Source organism: Corvus brachyrhynchos, unplaced genomic scaffold (genome assembly GCF_000691975.1).
Source record: "Corvus brachyrhynchos isolate BGI_N302 unplaced genomic scaffold, ASM69197v1 scaffold14, whole genome shotgun sequence".
In the NCBI taxonomy this organism is placed as follows: domain Eukaryota; kingdom Metazoa; phylum Chordata; class Aves; order Passeriformes; family Corvidae; genus Corvus; species Corvus brachyrhynchos.
The window spans coordinates 9495621-9515636 of NW_008239110.1; the positions used below are offsets into that span (position 1 = coordinate 9495621).

A 20016-nucleotide genomic window follows, 5' to 3' on the forward strand; every position below is an offset into this window, starting at 1 on the left:
AATTAAACTGTAAAAGAGAGCAATTTTATAATAGCTTTCTATCAGTTTTATCAGTTTTGAGAATTTCATCTCAGGACACAGCTCTGCCTGAACTTGTGTCAATCAGGCACATCTGCCTCATTTCAATATCCACATCAGCATGCTACTATAGGACAAATCTTTAAGTTGATCACTGCCTTCAGGGTCAGCTTAGACTGCAAATAATATAAATACTTCCTATTCAAATCCTGTCTTTATTTCCCTGAGAAAAGCTGAAGCTAACAGTAGTGATACCTAATCTGTCCTTTTTTATCCAGACGTGAATAACAAAAACAAAATTACTCCACACCCTGAGGAAACAAAATGGCTTGTTTACCTTAAAATAACTTTGTCATTTTTGCTTCCTTAAGATGAACATATTTTGTCTGCTCAACAGGAAACAGGTAACTGAAACATGGAGTCCTCTCCCAGAGCTTTTCAGGTGAGCAAAGCTCAGACCAAAGTCCACATGGTATTCACCCAAAAACACAGACACACAACAGGAAAAATGCATTTTAAGTCTGTGTGCAGTGTGTTTTGGAAGAAGTTTGCCAAACAATTATGAAAAGAATTCGGCTTCCTCATGGCACCTTGGGAATGTACTCAGACACTGGATCGGTTCTCATTTGGCTTCAAAGAAACACTTGAAAAAGCCCCATTTTTTATGGAATAATGTTTATAGTGTAATTTGATCGCTTATTAGAGATGCCTTTCTTTGCCAATATTACTTTTAAATAGGATGATTAATATTTAAAATCACTTAATTATCACATCTTAACCCACTTCCAGAACCAGCTACATGTACCCTTTGATTTATAAAGGAGTTAAACCCACCACCGCAGCATTCTCCTGAAATGAAGATGCTAGGAACATGAAAAAGAAAGATTTTTTCTCTTTTATTCTCCCCTTTTTGAATGAGCAACTTAAATTTCTCAGCATGGTTAGACTCATGTCTGAGCACCTAGTTTTTGAAATACTCATTTCAGTTTGTCTGAGCTACTTTTTTTCCAGCAAGGTGTCAGCTATGTTAAACTTTTGAATCAGTCATACTGGGAATTTCCACATGCAGGGAACAATATTGTGCAGGGGCTGCTTGCCATATGCCAAGCTAAACTTCCAGTTGTTTGCAAAAGTCATGTTACATAATACTTCTCACTATTAACATTAGAAAAAATCACTATGCAAACAGGTGTATTTCTCCTCTTGGTTTCACACCTAGCTCCCAAAAGCATTAGTGTATAGGTGAGAAGTTGTCAAATGGAAAGGCTTGTTAGGGGAAAGAAGACTTTACAAAGCCCCTCTGGATGAAACAGCAGAATCACTCCATCTCTCTCTGGGTACAAATGGATTGAGTGGCTGTAGATTTCTACTCCCACTGCTGTTCCTTGCTGCACTGTGATAGAGGATTAAGGAAAAAAATGGGAGTTATGCCCCCCCCAGTGCCACTGAAATATAAAATCTGTATATGATAAGGTGGGCAGATTGGATAAAAAGCTATTCAAATTGTCTGCAGCCTATATATCTGAAAAATTCAATTAATTTAATCGGTAGGGCTAGCTTCAGTTTTCTGAGACTCTCTCTTCTTCCATTCACACATCCACAAGAGACAGACAGTTGCAAGACAACTTTAAAGAGCATGAAATGCTTTAATTGCTGTGAATGGAAACATCAGAAGAAAAACATTCCTAAAAGCATTCTTTGCAATACCAAAAGAGATAAGGTTGAAGAGTAATCTAGGACAACCTACCTAAGCTTTCTAAGATAGGCTACAATTTGCTGGTGTTCACATCCTATATTAAAGTGCTTTCATGGACCAAAGTCATACTACCAAGGAATTTTTTAGATGCAAAATGATAACTAAAAATGTGATTTCTATTATGCAGAATGCATGCTGAGTGCCGTTACGCATTAGCTACCCAGACAGAAATTTGGGGAAAGTGAGTCTCCAGGTCTCTCAAACACATGAGCTTTGATGTAAACGTTAAGGAAGCACTTAAGTGCTTTTCTTAAATCTGGCACCAGACTCTACTTAGTCTAATATCTATCTCACTTGTTGAGATATAAAGTTCTTTCTCTATTTATGATTAGGCATAATCTCTAGAGATAAACTCTACTCTGGAAAACTAAGCAGGGCTTGACCAGTACTGCTGGTTTTGACACAGTCTTGACCACTAGCCCCAAATGTTGTGTTACTGTCTAACTGGGAGAGTAGTATGACATAGGGGTGAGCTACAGGTCTTCCAGATAGTGCCCAAGTACAATGCAGGGGCCACCAGTCCTGTAGAATGAAAGACCAGTATGCATGCCAGACATCCTCCTCTGCTGCAACCCCAACCCAATGGACGTCTCACCTGCTTGCTCTCCTCAGTACTCCCATATAGCATATCCTCCCACATGACAGGGAGTGGACGCACAGCAGTTTCTTGCTATAAATACATCATTTTCCTGGGATGCAAGACCACATATTTTATTTCAGATACAATAAATTCAAACACGTGACACCTCAGGTTTATGGGGGCCACGTGTGGTACAGGGCTGAGTGCTAACTTATACAAATAAAATTTCATCTGTGTTCAGCAGTAGAAATGTAAGTCCAGGTCTAGGTGCCCCAAGGACAGAAGAACAGGGTCCTAAATGGTTAGTCCGGACAATGCAACTCTACTTTTTGTAAAAGAGAGTAATCCTTCCCAAGGCACATAAAAAGCTTTTTCTACAGACCAGGGGGCTTATTCCATAAAATCTGGATTGTTTGCCTTTATTCAGGTGCCTAAATTTTACTGAACAAGATATTTATTTGCCTATGTGTTATTCCATATTCACCCTGGAGACCTCTTACATTGAACAAATGGTGGTATAGCTGAGAAATACAGTAGAAGGTGAATGAATATGAAAACACATGATAACAAATGCTTTTATTGCAATGGTAAAGTTAAGAGGCAAAGGCTGCAATATGCTTATAATTAATTATTCTAAATAAAAAGTTCTCACATGTAGTTCATTGGGCTTTTGTCATCCTGAGATATTGCATTTCCCTCCTTTCATGTAAAAGCAGTACAGAGAAGGTGTGGAAAGTAGTAATATTCTTATGTCTGGGATATAACTTGACTGTCACCCCTCAAAAATTGAGAGTTTGGAGGAAAATAGGACTGTTTCAAATAAAATTTTCCCAAAAAAAGTAGAAATGGAACATGATTACAGTCCCTTGTTTCTCATTCTGTCATCCTTTATGTAAATTGTTACATTTGAAAACAAATCCTACACTTTGTGTCTTACAACTACTAGAAGAAAACATCCATAGCATATCTGAAACTTTATTAACACAAATGCAAAGGAATAGCATATTTCATGCCTCTTTAGCATTTGCTTAGGCTCAGTTACATTTGTCTGGAAAAAAAATAGAAAGATCCAGGAGTATTGGACCCCTTTACTTTGCAGGCTGATTTTTAATAGGCAAATCCAGTTATGCTGATTGCAAAGGAGAAATTCTTTCACACTGCTTCAGTGAAAAAGGATAGTGCTAGCAAATACCTGCTTTCAGTACTTTTGAGTGCTGTAGCACCATGAGATGGTAAATCAAGTGTGTAAGTATACAGCAGTTTTTAAAAGCATCTGAAAACTATCATCAAGTTCAAGACTGTGTGGCTGCATAGCACAGAGCATTACACCAGAACAAACACTCTGCAACTTCAGCTTGGTTCAGACAAAGCATGCTAAGTAGGTAATTTTGTCCAGGCAGACCTGTTCTTACCTTGGTACTGTCTGTATGTGCTGTTCTGTCTTCATACTGGGTTAGAAATGGTCTGCTGTCTTGAAGCCAGTGCAAACCAGCCTAAAAGAATAAAGCCAGCATGTATATCACACTCTCCAGTTAACTTTGCAGAGTTGGGATAATGCATCCGTGCCTGATCTGGATTAAAAATGCACAGTGTGGTGAAATGTATTAAGGAACACAGATTGTTCAGCAAGTTAATTTGACTGAAAGACACTATAGCCTGCTCATGGGGAAGCTCAGACAGCAGATCTAACAGGGCCAGAGAGCTGTCAGGAGCAGGGAGAAAATGGTATCAAAATGTTTTCTCATTTCTCTCTACCTGAACTGCTCTAAAATCCATCTGCTTCTTTGTGTTTTGATGTGCTCACTAGAGGCAAGGCTCTGACTTATGAGTCACAGTCATGGCTTGGGATCACTGTGAAGCCTTCCCATGCCCATTTGTCAGCTTCTCTTCACAGGGAGGGCTCAGGTCCTTATGAGCAGCAGTGGCACACAGAAGAAAGTTTATCATTCATGAGTGAGGGGATACAGCAAGATGAGCTAAGCTAAATCCGCAGTCAGAGGAAGGGCCATGCAAGTAGTATGTGACAAAGAGATATGCAAAGTTTCACAGTTTTATAGTTGTCTCATTTTAGCCTTCTTGTGGTTGTGGATCAGGACTCTTAGTGATTCAAATGCATAGCTGTTTCCGGTAAGGATCTCCATCATCTCCTCCTCCTAAACATACCAAATTGATGTTGAAAACAGATGACAATTTTTTACAAACTTCTATATTTTTCTTTCTCAGTGAGTTCCACTGTGTTTCAAGCCATAAACATTCATTCAGCTAGTTCCTAACATTTACTAATCCTTTTACAGAAATAACAGAATAAGGCTCCAAATGACGAGTGAAGGACTGCAGCTAGGAGATCACTAAGGTCAGTAGCTAAGGAATATGAGGTATACCATAAGGTATGAATCTCTGAAGAATCTCTCTTATGAATCTCCAATATCCTATCTTTGGTGTTAACATCATGTAACTAGTGACTCTATACCTCCTTCTTATGTCTCTACCTCTTCAATCCTCTCTCGGATTTGAGCTCTCCTGTTCTTTCTTTCTTCCTGCAAAGAGACACGATATACATTTTTTAACTCAAAGTAGCAACTTGAGATCTTTGAAAACAGTAAGAATAATAAATTAAGGTGAAGACCATCCCTATGTATGATGGAGGAGATGGAGGCTGAGCTGTAGGAGAAGGCATGAGAACTAGTTTGGTAATCCAGGATCATGTCAAGGCAGAGAACTGTCTTTGGTTTATGAAACAGAAGTAGCCCAGGTCAGGTGGGGTAATATGGGTGTAGGGCTTAATCTGAAACACACAAAAGTGTGCAGGGCTCCTGCAGTTGTTTGTGCCATAATTTTCATACCAGACTGGACAGCAAAGAGCAATGATTTATATGCAGTGACTTAATGGGATGAGAATGAAGCTGAAGAGGAAGAACTCAGTACAAGGTATGTGCTGAGGAGATGGGAAATTTAAATGTGTGAGTAGAGATTAAAATGCTCCCTTTCTCAAAAGCATTAAGCTACTGTAGCCACCAGAATACAGTAGTAGTTTTCAGACAGATAATATCTCCATCTCTCACCTGTAAGCCATCACACAGTTCAACCACTCTGAAGAAGAACCTGAAACTGTCCTCCCTTAACTCACCACATATAGAACAGGACCTGATGGCTTCATCCTTTTGAAGCACTCTCTTTCAAGCACAACAGAATTAACAACAAAACTGAAAATAACACGATGTTAAAGTCTATTCTCTGCTTTCTTTTCTTACAGTGTGTTCTGTATGTTCACAACACACATATCTCCACTCTGCCTGCAAACTACACTGAACAGATGGTCCTTATGCCAGCCCAAAAATTAAACCTGCAGCTTAGTCCCTAGAAAGAAACTGAGATACCGCAGTTCAGAGCTGACTGATGTTGTTCTTAGAAAGGAGAAACCACAGAGGCAGAAACACTTATAAAAATATACACAGCAAAAAGAGGCAGTATCCAATGGGCTGCAAAGCCTTTCTGCTAAAGTTTTCTTTTTCTCACTCTTCTTCAGTCCTTTTCCATTAGCACATGATGTAATCTCTTACCATCCTTCCCTTGCCTAGTATTAAACTAGCAGATCACACTTATCTTCACCTTGCTCCTGACAGTCCTGATGGCAAAAAAACCCACAGCACAGCCTTGAAATGAGACTCACTAGAGAAACATACCTCTCATTGCTCCAAAATACTCACAAATATTCATGAAAGAATCATGATGTCTTACCCAGATGACCTCATTTGCAATCAGAGCTCCAGCAGTTTGCTACAACTAAACTGCTCTCTACAGCCAGAGAGAAGACAGGTTATACAGCCAGAGGGCTTGCAAATGCTTTGCTGGCACTGCTGGGAGCAGGCAGGTAAGATTAAGGTTACCTAGAGGGGTCCATAACAATGGGATTCTGCTTTGCAGTGAATCCTGGATTGAACCCATGCACATTTTCATATCTAAAAATGAGTAGTTTACCTTTTACTAGATTATTTTCAGAGATGAACCAAGCTGTTTAAAATTGAGTTTTATTAGGATGAGACAAAACAATAAGTGTATCTTGAGAATGAAGGCTGAAAAAAGCTGAAGCACTAGCTGAGGTATTTTTAGACTTTAAGCTCTCCAGGGCAGTGATGGTCTGCTGTTGAGTATTGTACAAAGCTGAGCATACTGCTAGCTCTAAACAAGTACATATTCCCTACCACTGAATATCTTCACATTAGGTGAAAGTAGAAAATACTGATACAAATAAATATGAAGACAGAAATGCTTTACTCAGAGACAACATCTGTAAATCAAAGCACACAAAAGGATTCCCTTTCCAAAATCTGCAATAAACATGCAGCTTGACCATGCATTTCCACAACCATCAGTTTGTCGTATGTAATCTCTACTTACTGCAGACCAAAGCAAGCAAACTTCCAGGAAATAACTGCCAAAGTGTTAAGAGCTGATAACCGGAATTCCAAGGACAAAGATTTTCTAATGTTTTTGACTCAGGTCAGGCTACACTAAATTGCATCAACTAGAGAATACCATAATTGAAACAAAAAATAAATTACCAGTTGAAATTTCTTTTGCAAAGGCAAAGAATTCCTAATCAAGAGCATGATTTTGCATTCCTTTGCACCTCAGGACATCACAATTGTGAAAACTAGGCAGCATGGAAAATACTACCATTATAGATGATAATTCTCTATTCATTTACATCAAAATTCCATTTTTCATGTGCCATACACAAATGTAAATAACTTCACAAGAGGTAATCATGCTCCTGGTGTTTTCCAAGATAATAATAGCCCATTCAATAATAGTTTTAAACCCCAGGCATTGCAAAACCCAAATGGGATAAGAGAATGTATTGTTCAAACTAAAAAACAAAGGAAGTTAATCAAAATCCTTACTTACTACAGCTGTCTTCAGACATCAGCCTTGACAGGTATTTTTTAACCACTGATTAATGAGTAGACACCTGAAAAAAAAGACTACCAAATTGTAACTTGTTTGCTTAAACAGCACAAAAGTCGTTGTAGAAAAACAAGATATTGCCATAGAATTTATGCAAAAAGACACCTCTTCAAGAGAGCTAAGCTACTTCCTTCTATCTTTTATCCCTACAGACAAGATGGTTTCAAAAATATTGGTCATAAAAAGAATTCAGGTATATTACAAGGAAAATAATTACAAGATTTGATTTCTAAAGGAATCTGAAACACATATCTATACTTTCAGTAATTTGTTCAAGACATTTAAAAAATAATTGCAATGAAATATATAGGAAAGGAAAAAGCAACCTATGAGGCATAGGTTTCCCAGGAAAAATATGGGGATCATCAGACAACAGAAATATTCCCTGAAGTAATTAGGAAGATGTTAGAAGTATCTCGGTGGACATAATTGTTTCACTGTGTTCATCCCCGGTCTTGTGGACAATAAAGAGATGACTAATTTCTGAGATCCAGCTTACTTCTTTGTGAAAAAATGTCATCCCACTGAGTTCATTCCAAAGATTCTGAGGTTTTCTGTGAGGAAGAAAAGGGGGGAAATGGATGCTTTTGTCACTCTCTTCAGCAGCTTCTTAGACACCATCTGGTTCAGGCTGTATCATACATGCGTGCACAGACACAAATCTGCTCTGGACAGACACATGAAGAAGGTCCATTAGTTGCAAAAAAACTAGACCAGCTTCATCTGTGCTGTCACAGAGCACAGAGGGGAGCAGAAACCCTGTGCTGGAGAGTGCTGCAGAGCCTGAGCAGGCTTGTACATGGTGGCATGAGGTGCAAGCCTCTCCTGCTCTCTAGGAATGTGTTGACAAGTAGCATTGCAACAGTGCTCAGCATGGCTAAACAATTACTCCTAGAACTGCTGATTATAGGCAATGCTCTCTCAAGTAGGAGAAATCAATACTATGCTTGCTATAGGAAGAGGTCATTTAAAAAAAAACAAACAAAAAACAAACACACAAACAAACAAAAGACCACAACAACAAGAAAAATAACCAACCATAACAACAGCAAAAAACAGCAACAACAACAACAAACCAAAACCAAACCAAACAAAAAAACAATAGAAAAAACCCCCTGTATTAGGAGCCAGGAGAAAATTGAAGTGATTGGTGTTGCCGCAGATACTTTTGTGGTATTTGCTACCGCTTGGGTGTATGTAGCAGTACCTACTAAAAATGATCTAGCAAGCCTGTGTGTGAAAGAGGAAAAGAGGTGTCACTGATCATGCAACAAAAATGCCCTTTGGCTGAAATGAGCTAATTCTCTTAGATCACAGTCTGACAGTTAATTCTTTGGAGGTTACAGCTTAAATACCTTTTCCTTCACAATCTCTGTGTGGATATCCCTTGGAGAGGAAGTGGAGAAAGGCTGGTAAAAGACAGATTCAGAAATCGTAGCTTGGTGTCACCAGGAGACTCTTCTTCCCTTTTGTGTGCCTCAGCCTTCATTAACTGAAAAGACTGAAAAGCAACCTTAAAAGCTGGCCAGTGGTGCAAACCTAGGTCTTTCGGAGAGAACTGGAAAAATCAGGTGATAAAAAATGATAGCATAGTTATATAAAAATAAAAAAAAAAAGAGGAAAGAAGAACGAAACTAGATGAATCTAAGAGGTAAAAACTGATGTGGTGAAGTAAATGAGCTATGAGAAATGGTGGTTGAAACAGATGACTTCAAAACAGTCTCTGCATCTCTAACTTACGTGTTACTATATAAATATTTTAAGATATTAGAAATGTGGTAGGCTGCAATCAGACAGGACATAGAAACGGATTTAGTACCCTCTATTATCCTTTCTTCCCTACTACTTGGGTTTAGATGTGACTGAACAGTTAATTACTTGCATTGCTGTCTTGGCAGACAAACCAAGGCAAACAATAAACTTGAAGCTTCTCCAAATTCTTCCATTTAGCATGTGATTATTTGCTAGTGTAAAGAGCCTTTTAAAAAAAAAAAGAGGAAAGAAGAACGAAACTAGATGAATCTAAGAGGTAAAAACTGATGTGGTGAAGTAAATGAGCTATGAGAAATGGTGGTTGAAACAGATGACTTCAAAACAGTCTCTGCATCTCTAACTTACGTGTTACTATATAAATATTTTAAGATATTAGAAATGTGGTAGGCTGCAATCAGACAGGACATAGAAACGGATTTAGTACCCTCTATTATCCTTTCTTCCCTACTACTTGGGTTTAGATGTGACTGAACAGTTAATTACTTGCATTGCTGTCTTGGCAGACAAACCAAGGCAAACAATAAACTTGAAGCTTCTCCAAATTCTTCCATTTAGCATGTGATTATTTGCTAGTGTAAAGAGCCTTTGCCATGAGACCCAGGTATAGTTTTGTTGGGGATGTCACAGCTTAATTTGTCTGACTTAGCATTTCACGCTGTGAAATTTCTTCTACAGATTTAATTGTACTTGGCAGTAATACAAAAAAATGCACAGGAGTTGCACCCAAGCTACAGAATCTTTCAAATTTATCCATGAAGCTGAAGATGATTTTATTTTAATGCTCTCTATCAGACATTGTGATCTGATGTATATGTTGCCTGCTGACAGAAAGGATGGTCCCATGTTCACCCAGCTTGCCTATTCCCACCATCATCAGCTGTACCAGAACTAGTATTTGTAGGATGAGTCAGATCACCAAGCAGCTGCACAAATCTCAGGCCTACCCAAAGGAGTAAGGAAAGCATCCAGTTGGGGGTGGTGGTCCATACTTATGTCAGATTAAAGTGACTAGTATCACCACAGGCTAAAACAATGTGCAGGATATTGCTCTCAGCCTGCAAGCAGAAACCTCAAACAATAGAAAAACTCAGCTGAGAGCACTGTGTGACCTTTCAAGTTAGCATGCTGGCAACAAAGTGTTTTGAAATGTGACCATCTGTTTTTGAATAGATAACTGGAAATTCAATCTATCATGCCCCAAGTTCCTTGACTTATTAAGCACCAGTAAGTCATTACTTGCCTGTTCTAAGATCATAAAGCTATATACAGTCAGGTCCCCTGTTTTTTGCCTGCAGCTAAGCACAACTTCTGAGAGTGAAAGAATGTCCCAGCTACCACCTGGGTTCCTAAACACCTAACCCAGCAAGAAGGAAGCACAGCAGACCGAAGGCCCCTATACCAACTTCACTCAACTTCCCTTGTCTTTAATTTTTGACCCACAGCAAGATGTGAAGACCACTGGTGATCCAAGCTGAGATATGTTTCTGTGTTTAAGTTCTTAATTACAGATGTTCATTTTTGTTGGTGCTGAAATCTTATTATAAGATTCATATCTTATTATAAGATTCGTATCATAACTTCTGTTTGTGAAAACAGAAAATTCCTCTTTTTACATGTATACCGAAGTGTTGGGGTGGTTTTTTACTACAAATGGAGCAGCTATGCCCCATATCCTCTAAAAGAATTACTAACAATAACACATTACTACGGATTAGAAAATAAGCTGAAGATGAAGAAAAACTGTACAAAAGAGACAAGAAAACAAGGGGCATCACAGGCTAAAAGAGAGAAAAAAATTAAGAAAGAGCAAGATTGTTATAAGAATTTTGCCTGAGTGAAACCAAAGGGATTTCCACCATATAATTCACAGTTGAGCTTTATATGGAATGATTAAACTTCTCAGAGCATTATTAAAATCTGTAGTTCAAACTCTTGCTGTAGCTATTATTTTCAAGCGGAAACTAGAGATTTTTATAATTTCTTAAAATCACATCTGATGAACATACACTGTGTATGTAGTTTTGCCTATTAATAGCAAGAGACCTTATAAGGAAAAGAACTGAAGTACAAACTTCTATAATTTAAATTTATTCTGTTCCACATCATGATCTTGTCAAATCAAGCCAATTTTTCTGATATTTATTATGTGAATGTGTCTTCTTGTGCCAAAAATAGACATAATATCAATTTGTCAGTGTCCAAGGTCCACTCCGATCTACCTCTAAAATCTATCATCTTAGGTTTGTCACATGTTTTTTTTGTTGCTAATAGCCAGTACTCAGCCAGGGCCTGTTTACAAGCTGGAGGATCCTCTACCAGGTTGAATACTGCTGCCAGAGAGCAGGCAGGGAGTTTGGGGGCCAAGCTGGGGTATGCTGAGGAAATATCCAAACAATATGAATCCACAATAGCCAGAAAGTTTGCAAGTCCTGTCTACCTCAGCCTGAGTGATGAAGGGGTCACAAGCAGAGATCACCCCAGTTTCTTCCCCCTAGAGCCTTCCTTCTGGGCTGTGATTACCAGAGCAGGATAAAGAGCTCTTGGATACAAAAGATCCAAGACAGAAAGGAAATATGTTTCAGACTTGAAAGGAGACAGTCCAGGCCTAAGGAACTGGCTTTCTATTTTGATTCTTTCTGCCATCTGAAATAGCCATTCCCACTAATTCTCTTCAAATTCCTTCCAGGAGTCATCTGCTCAGTGGGCAGAGCCTCTCCAGCTGCCTAAAAAAAGTGTTCATCCCATTGCATGAACTTCCCAGTCTTCCAGCACTCAATCATTCTCCTGAAACTTGGCCATTGTTTCCATCTTCACCCTTGCCCTGCAACATGTACAGATGCTTCCTGTAAAGCTGAGGACTTTAGTTGCACCGTTCAGGAATGTGTAGATAAACTGGCTTTGAAGAATTTCATTATATGCTTGCATGAAAGATGGTGCATAAAAATAAAGTGTTTCATTGTCTGACCAACTCAATCAGATCTAGTATTTTCACTTGTTATCACTGGAGTAGACAAAAGCCTCCTACTAGTGGCAGTTGTTCATAAATAAATATACACACACTCACATACATTTGTGTGTATCTATGTGTGCATAGGTGTGAGCTGAGAAATATTTTATCTGAATAACTTATTGGTGGCTTTCCTGATGCATCAGATAAAGATTTATTCCTTCTCTGGGGTGAAAGTTGTCTTTTCTCTGGGGTGAAAACAAAAAAATAAAAAGAAGGTAAAAGTGCCACTGCACTGTTATCATTACCTCTTTTCCAAAGCTATAGTATTTCTTAGAATGTGGTGAAAATTCAAAATGAGAGATAAACATGGGGAATATTTGGAAAATATTATAATTCTATTCAGCACTGCTTCATATTTTTTCTTGGTTTTCTCACTGATTTTAGGCCTCTGCCCATATGAATTCACCAAAGAATGATGCAAATATGTTGAATAGCAAGGAAGAGTTGATGACATTTTAGAAACATGCCAAATAACCATTTATTTTCCCATGTGCAATATTTAAAAACTGCTTTTTAATACAAAGTATTGGCTGTTCTGTCAGCTTCAGGAATCTCTCCAACAAACTGAAGAACCATTGTGAAAAAACAATTGAGTGAAAGAATGAAGAAATGGATCATTTGAACTCAGACTGCCCTCATTGCAATAGCAGGTCCCAGGCCTTGCAGCTTTCTTTTTAAACAAACACAGTTCAGCAATGGTTTTTCACTTTTACAGAAGACCACAGTTTTCCTTTCCACATTTTACTGGAAAAGTAATAGGCAAGTCTACATTTCATCAAAACAATCATTTTAAGGAGGAGTATTCTTACGTATCTAGCACAAACAAAGTGTTTACAAAGAATGATTTTGTACTGGAAAGAATAGGAAAAACACAATTTGACAGCATATCAAAGTGACAGTGAAATGAGTTTTCTACTCAGTGAAGTAACTTCTGCACTGTAAAACCACTCATGTTGGGGTTAAATAAGTTTATGGAATGCAGAGTCCTCTTCAGGTTAATACAGAGAAGGTTGGTATCTAACAATTCCCTGCCACCAGTGATATGATACTATTATGGATACACCCACAGCACCTGCATAAGCTCTAGCACAGCAGGATACCCTCTCACAGTGACCTTTTCATAATACTGCACTGTATTTGCAGCCATTAACCATGATAGCGTTGTTATGCAGCTGCTATGTTGCTGTCTTGTGTGGGTGGCTCTCTAAGGCTGGCTTTTTTAAGGGTCCTTGAAATCACAACAGGATAAATCTTCTTCAGGGAGAAAGTTCAACCACATTCTTCCAACAAAAAGAAAGTCTTTCCTATCATGCAGTCCTTGAACTCACAATTCCCTGTTCTTCTCCCCCCTGCCCTAGTTGACCCACAATAAACACAAAAAGTGAAATCTCAGGTTTTCAGAACATTTCCTATATGCAACAGGAAGGGTTTTAAACTCCCTTCCACATTCCCTCGTTTCATCACTGCTGCTAAAAGAGGAGCTGGTTCATCTCAGCATTGAGCAAACAGGCACACTGAACCAAGCTGAAGACACCCATTTTATCCTGTGTGAACAGCCTGTGTGGCCAACAGGAATTTTACACCTGAAAAAACATCTGTGACACCACTGCTCCCCAGATCTGGACTGGAGGCAGGCCTGTGACTCCTTCACAATAACAGGAAACACTGTTGTCAACAGAGAGCAGGCTGTGCCAGAGCAATCTTTTCTATACATGCTCAACGGGGAATGTAAAGAACATTCCCTTGCAAAGTTTATTTGGACAGCAAAGGGTGTGGGAGGGCTGTGACAGACTCTCATGAGAAGCAAGGTGTTTTCAGAGATCACTGTTAAAGCCTGAAATTCTTTCCATCTCTTTTAAAAATGGGTAAAAAGAAGAAGGAAAAAAAGTAAGTGCTTTGTGGTTTGTTTAGCATTACATCTCTGCTTGTTATGAAGCTGTGCTGGCCCATTATAAAGACTGTACTACACATCCCTTCCCTCCACTTTCCCTTTTTTACGGAGCTTTTATTTTCACTTCTTCCCTCATCCATCTGTCTTTGTATGCTGGCTCTGCAAATCACAGCAAAGAGGCTGTACATCAATCCAGACTTTCCCCAAATCATCTCTTCCATGTTGTCCTTCGGGACAAGAGGTGGTACAAGCCATCCCTCAGCATGCTCCCAGAGCAGCAGCACAACTGTCTGCCCTGGGAGCTTAGACTCTGCGTGGCCACAAAAATCTCAGTAGATGTCTTTTCATAGGCAACATAGTCGAAGGTATTCAAGGCAGTCTTCTCATCACAGAAAGATCAAATAAAGATATTGCTACAAATATTGATAGAATTAATGTCTCTCTTCCATCTCTGTTTATACACCCACATTCCTCAATCTTATTGAAGGGGAAGAAATGTAAGAATCTCTTTTCATGAAGATTAGGCACAATTTCTTTTGGGTAGCCCTTTCTTTTTTAATTAAGGGACTTTCTAAAATTATGAATTATTTATTTCATGTCCTTTTATGAAGAAGGTAGTTCGGCTGTCTTTTCTGCCTGTGTTTGGGTATTGGCAGTTAGAGGAGAGACATCAATGTGTTGTACAGCCTTCTTAACATTTAACATTGCTCAACAGAGCTGCTGTAGGCAGGTGCTGTAGGAAGTGCCCAACTATAGGCACAGTACACGTGCCCCACTAAAGTCTGGATAACATTCTGGACTAATCTTCCATACGGGGGTATATTTGGCCATAGAAATTCTCACAATGGACTACAATGAAATTAAAAAGGAAATAATAAAGTTTCTTTTCCACATTCCATTAAGTCCTATGTCATTGGTTTGGCTACAAATAAATATGAAATATTCTTTCGGAGTATTCTGAAATAAGTGACATCTCTAATTGCTATTCCCTCCTCATCAGAGCTCAACTGTGAATAGCTTTTTCTGTGAGGAGCTCTCTACTGTATACAAAAACTCAGATATATTTTGGACCTTAATGTAGAAGTCTCTAGGTAAAGAAGAGGCGAAGAATTGCTGTAGTGCAACTTCTCTCTTGTTATATTTCCTACCAGGTTCACCTTATTGTCCCCTATGTGTGGGAGCAGCAGAGGGTTCCTGGACTTCTTCAGGCTGACTGTGGATTTCTCCTTGCTGTAGTTCTAAACACATGAGCCAGTGTGTTCTTTCACTCCAGGTTTACATAAAAGTCTAAGTGTACCTTTCTTGAATTAAAAAAGAAAAATGTCTTTCTCTATAAAATTCTCTGTGGAAACTGAATGTCACCACCCAGACAAATCCAGATACTTTCTGTGAATCTGAGATATTCAAGTACCTGAAAAGCCACTGCCTGCAGGCACCTGCACAGCAGTGGTTTTTTGTATTTCTCTGTGCAGAGGATAACCAAGTCTCAGACTTGCTCCGATCTTGAGCGACAGCTCCTTTCTTACCTATATTCTTCACACAGTAAAGAAGCACAGAGCACTGCACCGAAATTCATGATGTGAAGTCTGACTTTCACACATCTAGAAACATTGATATCTCAAAACAAGGCAGTTTAAGGTGCTTTTTGGTGTTTAGAGCACCACCCTATGCTGTTTAGTAGGTAAAAAATTATTGGGAAGCAGGCAACTGGAATGTACTGATCTCTCTTTTCTGTTTAAGTTGTCCCAAGCCCTTGACCTTACAATGCTGGACATGACACCACCACGATCACAGAAATTACTTCAGGATAATTCAGAGGCTGCTGTGTTAGCTGGTCAGCTTGGGCATCATAGGAAATCTAAACAGGAACACGAAGCCCAGCACTCTCTGGTTAACCACCAAATTTAGGCTACACTTGCACACATAAAATTCACTCTATTGTGAACCCACATACCATGAAGCAATAAGAAAGTAATTTTTTAAAAAGTGCTTAAAGTAACTCGTTGACAATTAGTTGTCACTCCAGTCTGAGTGTTGGCTCAAAAAAATTGGTTAAAAAATGCTATTAGACAACGAAAAGACCAAATGGGTTATTCTTTGTGTGTGGTATCCAGAAGATGTAAGGCTGAGTGCATAACTTCTGTTGGTCAAACTTAGCCTTGTGGAGAACAGCGCACTTACAACTCAGCTGTGGCTCCAAGCCCCAGTCTTTGAGATCAGTTTGAAATTGCAGTGATACAGCGAGTTCAGCTCAGGGTCTATACCAATTTTAAGGAGCATTAAAAAATAATAAATTATACCATTTAATGGTGCAAAATGTTCTCCTCTGCTATGCTGGTTGAACCACAAGAACCTTGTATGGAGGGGATAAACATTGGGATATAAAGGAAGAAAAAAATCTTACTGTTTCTGTCCATCTGTGTTCAAGAGTGGAGCAGATGTAGACCTGGGATACCATCAGGTGAGGGAAAAACCTTTGTTATGAGAAGTGAAGAAGGTAGCAAGGTTTAGCTCATGTCATAAAATGGGAAGCCCTATTGAGTGAAAATTTTTCTTCTGTTACATCTATGATTAGACAAATAGCTGGCCTAGAAACAAATATTTTTTTAAACCAAGAGATGAAGTTGACCCAAGATCAAATGGATCTACATTAGCTATGAACAAAGCTAAACTGAAAATTAAGTTAAAGAAAAAGAAAAGAGTTGTTAGAGTCACCAGAATTGTGGACCCAGTTGGCCCTTTCCGGACTGGTGATCATAACATCCTCCCCAACTTCACTTTCCATTCTCCACCACGATCTCTCATCTCCATTCACATTTATCTAAACTGAGCAGCAATTAACAGACTAATCTAAAGTCATGTTTTCATTTGGGAACAGTACAGTGTTTTGCTTAGCTTAAAGTAGTTCATGTAATTTTTTTTTTCTTTTTCCTTACAACAAATATTTCAATGTTTTCTGCCAAAATTAAATTCTCCTTGTGGGTAGAGCTATGAAGGGTCTTGCTTTACGTAAGATTTGTATGCTTTAATGCTTCAAGGAATATAATTCTTTAAAATGTTTCAGGACATAATCAGAAATGTATACTTCACAGCCTTGTGAGCAAAAAAAAACCCAACGGATGGTGCAGCTTAATGCTAGAGACTAATGCTGAACTTCATCTTTATGGCATACTAATGAATGCTTTTATAGCCTAGCTATCCTGGCCCCTTCATTCTATATCAACTGCACAAAATGCATTTCAAATCAAAGATAGAAAGCCCCATTAAAAAGCCCGGGGATTTACAGATATTAATTCTGTTTGGATTTTACCTTTCAACAGTGAGGAAAGGTTTGAAGTGTTGTTGTCATTCCCAACTGGCTGCATCTGAAATGTTTAACACAGAAGTAAGTGTAGGTCTTCTGGAAGAAGTTTCTAGAGCCAGAAAAATATGGGCAATATTCCCATGCCTACTTCTTGTGTATTTCCTCGTTGGCAACACAGACACATTTTAACCCATCTCAATGGCTAAGATGCCTCTCGAGTGAATTCATATTCATTAATGACGAATTAATTTCCTCTGTGTGACTCATCCCTGTGGTTAGCATGTACTTATCACAGACTGTTAGAATACCTACTCATGTAAACCATAAGACAGGAAAGCCCTATGGCATGTAGAATTTTAGCCATACTTCATGGATTTAGGAAATCACACTAGAAATCTCTTAGAAAGAGTTTCTAGTGGAATGTCCTGTGCTTCCAACTTCTGTGTAATAAATAAAAACCTCTACAAAACATTTTGTGATTACTGTCCTGTGTTTTCTTTTGGCTTTTGCTGTTTTGTGTTTTGGTCTTTGGTTATTTATCTCTGGGGAGTGTAGAGGCCATTCAGTTTGGGGTTTATGTAACTTGGTATCATTTTCTACCATACATCCCCATCAGAATTAGGAGTACATATAAAATTTGGGGTTTTTAAACCTAAGTGAACATCCATGGAATTTATTTGTGCATATAGAATGGTTTAGTTAATTTTCAATTTTCCGTGCCAGGAGTTGCAACATGCAGGCAGACCACCAAAGACAAGGATACCTGTTTCAGAAATAAATTTTACTTTCACTTTTTTCCACTTACATTTTGCTTTCCTGATGGTATCTACCCAGAGGAAAATGTGAGTATTTATACTGCTGTGTTCCTGCATCTACCAAATAAAACATACTGATTCCAGGAAACAGGCATTTTTAACAGCACTCCTGATATTCTCTGAAAGTGTCTGAGCATTGTTTTTCCATACACTTTATCCACTCCTCCAGTTTTCCTCAAAGGAGGCTAAAAAGTTGCTTGACTGTTCTCACAAAAGGCTAAAGAAAAGTTTCTGGGACACAGCAACAGCATTATGCTCATTGAAGATTGGCAAGAAAACAGATAATCAAGGCCAAAATTTCTCAGTCTGCTCAGGCCCTACCAGTTGCCTTTTAGTCCAACTGCCAGCTTTCTTTATATCCTACAGCAGTCCCAGGCCAACCAGTGAGTGTAGCAGGTTAGCACTGGGATTTACAGGGCCTGAGATCACCATATCCTTTTAACATTGTCAGGGTGTAATTTCAGAGATAGATAATGCAACAATATTTGCTCGTAAAACTATCTGTTAGCTGGGGAAGAAGGCCAAACAACTGAAGAAGTTCATTCCCAGGAGAAGGATCCCTTAGCATTAGCTGAACCTGACCCCAAGCACCCATCAATAACAAAGATTCTAATGCCTGTGAACTTCTGACTTTTACAGATTCTTATTGGCACTTGATATGAAATCCTAGTAGAAGGTTTTCCTGGAGATGATTTGTAAACAAATTTGTTCTTTTGCATCTTCTATGTTTTTAGAAGCTACACAAAATATAGCAACTAAGGAATAAAACATAACAAAAAGATGGATGGATGCATGCATGGTTAGACAGATAAAGTAGTTTGTATTTAAAAGGACTGGCAAATCAATTATTACAGAGAACATACTGAATTTCTTGGAATTTTGCATACTTATGAGATGAGTGACTGATCCATCATTAGTAGGGGAGAGGAAAGTAATATTTCTGCTATTCAAGTATGACAAAAATGAGATATTAAAATGCTACCTTTTCCTATTGCTTATTATTTTCACAGAAAGAAAGTAAAATATGCTCATCCAGGATGGAGAATTAATTTTACTGTTTGTTTGGTTTTTTCTGTTACAATAAAGTTACATTTTAACTGTGTATACACCAGGATATATAGAAATATATGCTTAGCTGATTAGATGCATGTGTAGTAGGAGTTAACAATGCATGTCATACATTCTTTACTTTCTAGATGAGGTTTTGTAATCTACTTATAATAACAGTAGAAACAACTTTTGGATCTATGACCCATGATATACCTCAGGAATGTAGACAAGAGCAAAGTCTTGGACAGTATGAGATGAAAAATAAAACTTCCTTGCCTTGAGACACCTACAATCCTTAATCTGATCTTCTATTATATATTTAATGTGAGGGGTAACTGTAAAAATATTAAAAAATTTTTACTTAATTGAGTCAAAATCGAAACGTATATGCTTTTTAATTTGTTTTCTTCTTAAATCAGTATTAATTTTGGACAAAATTAATTTTTTCATTACTCAGACTGAACTCTGAATGTTATATAAACTATTGTTCCTCAAAAACAGAGGATACAAGGAATAGGGGAGGGAGCAGTAACCATACCCAGTGGAATAAATGGGCTTTCAAAGCTGGGAAAAGCTTTGTCTTTGCTTTCTGATTACTCTATCTCATTGTTTACAAACACCAGATGTCTTAGAAAGACCTCACTTTTTGCCACATATTTTCTTTCTTGATGAATCATTCCACCCATTTTAACACCAAGAAAATGCCAGTTCTTTTTTTATTCTAAGGTTACCTTTCAGTAAGTTCCTTTTAACATGCTGCTGTAGCTCAGTGGAAAACTGCTGGGAACTTGGGAGTCTACTGAATACCTATTTTTTAAATACTAAGGGGGAAAAAAGTTTCACTGATGTGA

At 38.3% G+C, this 20016-nt stretch overlaps 1 long non-coding RNA gene across 6 annotated transcripts in view; it reads right to left on the minus strand.

Annotated features, from left to right (window-relative positions):
* The window catches only part of LOC108448024, an 80271-nt gene that overhangs the window by 35342 nt on the left and 24913 nt on the right, over nucleotides 1-20016 (minus strand). For 3 of the 6 annotated variants that reach the window (XR_001863798.1, XR_001863800.1, XR_001863799.1), the window contains exon 2: nucleotides 3767-3847. This is a non-coding gene — a long non-coding RNA (uncharacterized LOC108448024). Of the gene's footprint in view, nucleotides 1-3766; nucleotides 3848-7258; nucleotides 7327-8677; nucleotides 8875-20016 lie in introns of those variants that run through there. The other 3 variants (XR_001863801.1, XR_001863802.1, XR_001863803.1) reach the window with 3 other exon arrangements.